The 7,822-nt window shown below is 46.0% G+C and overlaps 1 pseudogene; it reads right to left on the bottom strand.

Moving 5' to 3' along the window:
• Positions 1 to 5,861: 5,861 nt before the first annotated feature.
• Positions 5,862 to 6,529, bottom strand: LOC123440556 (annotated as a pseudogene).
• Between the last annotated feature and the right edge of the window lie 1,293 nt (positions 6,530 to 7,822).

Here is a 7,822-nt window from a genome sequence, read left to right as displayed (position 1 = left end):
CACCGTCGTCACTGCCTGTGCCCAACATTGGGACGGGGAGGGGGAGGAAAAAGCAGGGAGTGTAGGGGAAGTGACGGTGAGTGGAGCGGACAGTGATGGATGGTGATTTTTAGTCGGGGCGGAGTGTGGTCCATGCGGCCCATGGTGAGCTATGCTGACGTGGCGCCCCATCGGGCCGTGTCCAGGCCTCCCCATACCCGCCTTAGATTTAGGCTGTGTTTGAGGGGTGCCCATATATGCGGACAGTTTGGGAGCCTTTTGAAAACGGGGATGTGTATGAGTATAGGATGATGGGGATGGAAGCCTTTTGAAAATGAGGATGAGTATGGGATGATTGGGAATAGATGGGCATGGGGATGTTCTGGGTATCCCCATAGGGGATTGTTCCCATTCCCATCCCTATTTCATGTGTTTGCTTGTTGTCTTTGTGGGAGTTATTTTTTTGCTTGTGAATAATAACACCAAAGTTTTTCTAGCCCTTTGAAAACTTACGAGGAAAACTTTGGTGCAGACCTATTTACAAGTGGTGACTCAAGATTGTAGTCCATTTTATAGCCTTTAAGAAAAAATGTAGATCTTAGATTGCCTTATGGTGTGTGTGTGCATCAAGAATCAACACTCATCTGTTATTGTTCTTCTTTGTTCATTCTATTTTTTATTTTTTTTTTATTTTCTCCTTGAATATACATGACATGATATGTTAATTAATGTGACGTATCTTGGAGAACTAAGGCTTATTCATATCATCTTTTGCAACTTGTTGTCTCAAGATCGCCATCTTCCTAACCATAGACATGGGTTGTCATTTGTTAACAGGATCACATCGTTAGGAGAATGATGTGATGGACAAGACCCAACAGTAAGCATAAGATTTGATTATATCTCTTAGTTTATTGCTAGAGCTTTCTTCACGTCAAGTATTTGTTCCTAAGACCATGAGATCATGCAACTCCCTGACACCGAAGGAATGCCTTGTATGTATCAAACATCACTTCGTAATTGGGTGTGTTGAAAATATGCCCTAGAGGAAATAATAAATTGGTTATTATTATATTTCCTTGTTCATGATAATCGTTTATTATCCATGCTAGAATTGTATTGATTGGAAACCCAAATACATGCGTGGATACGTAGACAACACACTGTCCCTAGTGAGCCTCTAGTTGACTAGCTCGTTGATCAAAGATGGTCAAGGTTTCCTGGCCATAGACAAGTGTTGTCACTTGATAACGGGATCACATCATTATTATCCATGATAATCGTTTATTATCCATGATGTGATGGACAAGACCCAAACTATGAACGTAACATACGATCGTGTCAATTTATTGCTACTGTTTTCTGCATGTCAATGTATGTGTTCCTATGACCTTGAGATCATGCAACTCCCGGACACCGGAGGAATACCTTGTGTGTATCAAACATCGCAACATAACTGGGTGACTATAAAGGTGCTCTACAGGTATCTCCGAAGGTGTTTGTTGGGTTGGCATGGATCAAGACTGGAATTTGTCACTCCGTGTGACGAAGAGGTATTTCGGGGCCCACCTGGTAATACAACATCACAACAAGCCTTGCAAGCAATGTGTCTAAGTAGTTAGTCACGGGATCTTGTATTACGAAACGAGTAAAGAGACTTGTGAATAAGTATATAGATACCAACGATCGAATCTCGGGTAAGTAACATACCGAAGGACAAAGGGAACAACATACGGGATTAACTGAATCCTTGACATAGAGGTTCAACCGATAGAGATATTCGTAGAATATGTAGGAGCCAATATGAGCATCCATGCCCCGCTATTGGTTATTGACGGGGTGTGTCTCAGGTCATGTCTGCATAGTTCTCAAACCCGCAGGTTCTGCACACTTAAGGTTCGGTGACGTTTTAGTATAGTTGAGTTATAGGTGTTGGTGATCAAAGGTTGTTCGAAGTCTCGAATGAGATCCTGGACGTCACGAGGAGCTCTAGAATGGTCCGTATTTAAAGATTGATATATAGGAAGTCCTGTTTTGGTCACCGAAAAAGTTTCGGGCTCATCGGTAGTGTACTGGAAGTGCCGGCAGGGTGCCAGGGGACCACCGGAGGGGTGTGACGACCCAAGAGCCTTATGGGCTGTGAGAGGAGGTCGAACAACCCCTGGTGGGCTGGACGAAGCCTCTCTCAAAATCCCATGCGGCTAGGAGTGGAGATAAAAGACAAAAGTCCTTTAAAAGGAAAGGAAGGAGGAGTCCTCCCAAAGTAGTTCACCTCCCTTGTGGGAAGGTGGACTCCTCCTTTAGGGTTCGACCAACCCCTTCTCCTTGGAGTAGGGGCCAAGGTTGCCTCCTCTCCCCTCCTCCTATATATATTAGAGGTATTGAGGGTTTTTGGATAACACAGAAATCAGCCAGGGTTGCCTCTCTCTCTCTAGATATGTTTCTCCTCTAGTCTAGTTCAGCAGTGCTTAGGCAAAGCCCTGCTGGATTAGTTCACCACCATCACCACCACTCCGCCGTGCTGGAGAACCCATCTACCTCTCCTCTCCTCTTGCTGGATCAAGAAGGCGGAGATCGTCATCGAGCTATACGTGTGATGAACACGGAGGTGCCGTCCGTTCGGCACTTGATCGGGATGGATCGTGTTGAGATCGCGGGACGGATCGTGATGAGATCGCGGGACGGGCTGGGATTTGGATCGCGAAGATGTTCCACTACATCAACCGCGTTATATATGCTTCCGCTTAGCCATCTACAAGGATATGTAGATTCACTCTCCCCTCTCGTAGATGATCATCACAATGGATAGGTATTGCGTGTGCGTAGGCAATTTTTTGTTTCCCATGCAACGTTCCCCAACACGGTGATCATAAGGATACTTTAAAGGTATCTCCAAGGGTGTCTATTGGATTGGCATGGATCGAGACTAGGATTTGTCACTTCGTGTGATGGAGAGGTATATCTAGGTCCTCTCGGTAACACAACATCACAAGAAGCTTGCAAGCAATGTAACTAAGGAGTTAGCCACGGGATCTTGTATTACGAAACGAGTGAAGAGACTTGCCGGTAACGAGATTGAATTACGTATGGAGATACCGACGATCGAATGTCGGGCAAGTAACATACCGATGGACAAAGGGAATTGCATATGAGATTGATTGAATCCTTGGCATCATGGTTCGACTGATGAAGATGTTCGTGGAATATGTAGGTACCAATATGGACATCCAAGTCCCGCTATTGGTTATTGACCGGAGAGGTGCTTCAGTCATGTGTACATGATTCTCGAACCCGTAGGGTCCGCACGAGTAACGTTCGATGACAATATAGTAATATTGGGTTATGTATGTTGGTGACCGAATGTTACTCGGAGTCCCGGATGAGATCCCTGCCATGATAAGGAACTATGGAATGGTCCAGAGGTAAAGATTCATATATGGTAAGTTGATATTTGGGTTCCGAAAAGGTTTCGAGATTTACCGGGTTTTCGTCAGGAATGTCAAAGGATTCCGAGGGTCCACTAGGAAGGTCCACCTGCCCCGAAGGGCCCATTGGGTTGAGAGGGGAGGTGCACCATCCCCTTGTGGGCTAGGCGACCCCACCTCACTAAGGCCATGCGGCCTATGGTGAGAAACCCTAGGGTGGCCGCCGCCCTCCTTGCCTTGGGGGCCAAGGAAGCCCCCTAGGCCGCCGCCCCACCCCTAGGGGAAACCCTAGAGAGGCTGTCCCCTCCTTTCCACTATATATAGTGAAGGAGAGGGAGATCTGTACCCAAGCTCTTGGCGCAGCCCTCCCTGTCTCCCTATCCCGTTTTCTCCTCCGACCGCATCTACTGTAGTGCTTGGATCGTGAAGACGTACAATACATCAACCGTGTTTTTAACGCTTCCGCTTAGCGACCTACAAGGGTATGTAGACACACTCTTCCTCTCGTAGCTATGCATCTTCATGGATAGATCTTGCATGTGCATAGGATTTTTTTAGTTTCCCATGCAACGTTCCCCAACAGATGCTTTTCTAGAGATTATGGGCACGTTAGGAATGAAATCATGTATGCTAAACTGGCCCCTTCTATTGATGTTTCAGTCATGTTCTTGCCTAGCTATCTAGAATTGCTTCACTCTCTGAAGATGGACCCTAATGCAAACTTTGTGAAGGGAAAAATGGTTGCCAACCCTTGCTTTTCCCCCGGTGCAGCCCACATACAATAAGAACACGACTATTGCGAGGAATCCCTTGTTGCCACGAACCCAAAGGGTGTGTGAAGCTCAATACAAATGTGTCGGTTTTGAATGGAGTTGCAGCTGCTGGTATGGTCCTCACGGACCATCATGGGGGTATAATCTATAATTCCTGCAGATACCTTGCTCGTTGCGATGCTATATTGGAATCAGAAATTCTTACTCTTCAGGAGGGGATCTCTCTTTGGCTTTGCAATGGTGTAGCTTACCCATTGACATAGAATCAGATTGTATGGAGGTTGTGGCTATTGTGAAGAGCGAAGAAAGAAACTTATCAAAATATTCATGCATGATCAGAGAGATCAAGAAAAGCATGGTGAACGTAACTCTTGTATTACTCATATTCGTTGTGGTGGCAATTCTGCTAGCCATTCCATGGCTAACTTTGGTAGAATTCTGGGATGCATTCTCCCTGATTCTGTTTCTATCGAGTGTACTATTGATGAGTGAGTGAGTACATCGGCCATTGTTAGTTGTCACCGCGAAGACACAAGTGATTCCAATGATATGATTAATTAATGGCGTGCCCCGGTGGCTCGCTTCAATATGGTAGTCGAGTAAAGCTAGATCCATGGAGATGTTTCAACGGATTGTACGGGACAAGATGACATTGAGACCTTTAGTTGGAGAAAGAAAGGGGAGTGGAACTCACCTAATGAAATGGGGGAGGGAGAGAAAGATCCATTAAGTTTTGGAAGGCATTGTAAAACCTCTGTAAACGTACGCCGACTTAGCATTTTTGGTAGTTGTTTGGGTTACTTTCGGCCGTGGTTCAAGTGCCCCCATGCTCAAAATTTGAAAAGGTCAAATTTGGATGTGTCAAAAAATTCTTTGAACTTTTTTATGAATGCTGACAACACATATGCTTAGAAATGCTGAAAAATTCAGATCCAAATTCAAATTAGACATTGAGAAACAGAAAAGACAAATCCAACATGAACAATACTAATAAAGACAACACATGAATAGTGTCCAAAATCACATCTGAATTTGTCTTTTTTTCTTCTCAATGTGTGTTTTGAATTTGGATGTGAAGATTTTAGGGGGTGGGGGGTAAATATATGTGTTATATGAACCTACACGAAAAGTTAGAATTTTTTGACACTTTCAAAATTGTTTTTTTTCGAACTTGTAGCATGGGAGCACTTGAGAGATGATATCACCTGATATTTCCCCTTTCGGCCGGGGGTGAGATCTTGTTTTGGGCTTGTTATATTCGGATCGGAAGATATAAATTACTCCCTCCGTCCCAAAATAATTGTCTCAACTTTGTACTAGCTCTAGTATAAAGTTATACTAAGCTTAAGACACTTATTTTGGGACGGAGGGAGTACTATGTTGAAACACATGTGGACCGAGGGCTAATTCTAAACACAAAGCTTGAGGGCCAATGCATCGTTTCTACTTTTCGTCAACACGGCGGTCAACTCGTGTTTTATAGTACTCCCATACCTTTCACGGCGAGATCTTTCTTAACAACCCCCATATTATACCTTTCCTAAGTGTTTATTGCGGTCGCATGGATAACTTCTTTACTGAAGTAGTAATAGCAGCCTCTCGTAAGTAGGCACTGTAACTTTCTGTGTGATTAGCCATATCGTCGAATATTACAGGTTTGATATGTAGGAGAACTACTGCAAGATCATGCACGCATGCTTTGATTATGGAGATCAAGGGAACCACCAAAAACACTTATCCATACTAGTACTGTATCTGCACCACACATTACATATAATAGGGAAAGATCAGGCGATAATACTTGCCGACCTCTCCCTAGTAGGAACAACAAGAACAAAACATAGCAGAACAACAAACAAGGCAAGTGCCGCGAGGAAGTGAAACTTATCCTCGCGCGCACGCACGCGCGCACGCAAGAGACAGCGATAGACGTCGATCACGTCAAGATAGCGATCACCACACCAACAAACCTTGAAAGAAGTACTCGTAGCAGACTTGGATGCAAAAACACGTAGTACGTAGGTAGTAGTAGAATTTCCTTGCGGCGATCGGCGCTTGTCATTTCTTCTTCTTGGCACCGGCCGGCGCGGCGGGCGGCTTGGCGGCCCCGGCTTTCTTGCCGCCCGCATCGCAGACGAGCGCCGACGCCGTGGCCACGGCGGCCGCCACGATGTGCTTGGCGATGCTCTCCTTGACCTGGCCCCGCCGCGGAAGCGGGTTCCCCGACGGCGTCTTGCAGACGCAGTGCTTGGCCGGAGCGCGGCCGCTAGTCGACATTGCGGGCTCGCAGAGGGGCTAGCTTGCTCGCACTGCACTCTGCGGCTGCGCTCTCTCTGGGCCGGTGATTTGGTGAGGGAGGAGTGTGTGTTTTGAGGACGGAGTTGGCAGCAGCTGGCCGGGGTATAAATAGTGAAGCAGAAGGGGTGGGCCATGGATGGATGGATGGATGCTTGAGGCCACTGCACCAACCGGTCGCGGCCGGATGGATGAGGAGAAGCCGAGGAGGACCGACTTGGAGTGTGGACTGGAGGTGGTCAGGCGGTCAAGGCTGTGGTGGTACTCCTACTCTCTTGTTTTACTCGAACTCGAGTGTCAAGCCGGGGCGGGGTCGGGGACGGCGGCAGGCGGTGGGTGAGTGGCGAGGAGCGAGTGTGCCGTGGTTGGATGCATGCTGGCTGAGCTCACGCGCGTTCTCACTACATGGAAAGGTCGGTGTGCATGCAGGGTAGTGCAATTCCGGTAGGAGATGGAGATGGGAGGCAGCGATGTTCGAGCACGCGGGAAAACTCAACACACAGCTCCTGGCCCGTGCACTAAACTTATTAATACGTACTCCCTCCATTCTTAAATATTAAATCTTTTTAAAAAATATTAAAAACTACATATATAAAACAAACTAAATATATTTATATTCCAAAATGTGTTTATATACATTTGTATTTAGTTGATTTTAAAACTTCAGAAAATCTTTGATTATTGATAAGATTAATAGTATATGAAATGTATTATATAAAAATTATATCATTGAAAGCTCCTTTCACGTACGAATTTAAAGATATGCTTTGTGTAACTTGCATGTCATATATTATTGCTCTTATGGTCAAAGTTGGTTTTGAAAAATTTATTAGACCCTGTATATATGGATAGAGGGAGTAGGAGTATTTAGGAACGGAAGGGAGTAGCTAGAGAGTACTCCGGTGCTGCTTCAACCAAATTGACTGCAGGCTACTCCGCACCACAGAGGCTTATCTTTCAGCTTTACCACAATCTTAATTCTCGAATCAAGTTTTTAGCGTGAGGGCGCCACAGCCTGCTTCCAGCCTGGCATCATGCATGCACGCACTCGGATCCACTGACCACTGCTCGTTTCCTTCGTGCCGAGGTTTAGAGTATGAATGCTGGCACTCTGACTCGTCACTCGCGTTCGCGTGTCTTGCAGGTCGCCAGGACAGGGGGGGTGAATGGCGAAGATGATGAGGAGCCGACAAGTAGAGGACAAAAATGGATAACCAAGCAATCCAAGCCCTGGTCCAGGGGGCAGATGGTGACTCGTGATGTGGCCGTCACCGCTGGCCTGGGCACGTATGCAACCGACAATTCACACTCTACTTTGCTTAATTATTAATAAGACTAGTACTCCCTTCC

The sequence above is a fragment of the Hordeum vulgare genome, chromosome 3H, assembly GCF_904849725.1.
Source record: "Hordeum vulgare subsp. vulgare chromosome 3H, MorexV3_pseudomolecules_assembly, whole genome shotgun sequence".
Lineage (NCBI taxonomy): Eukaryota > Viridiplantae > Streptophyta > Magnoliopsida > Poales > Poaceae > Hordeum > Hordeum vulgare.
Note: the sequence above shows the minus strand (reverse complement) of the source record. Positions and strands in the feature narration are given on the sequence as shown.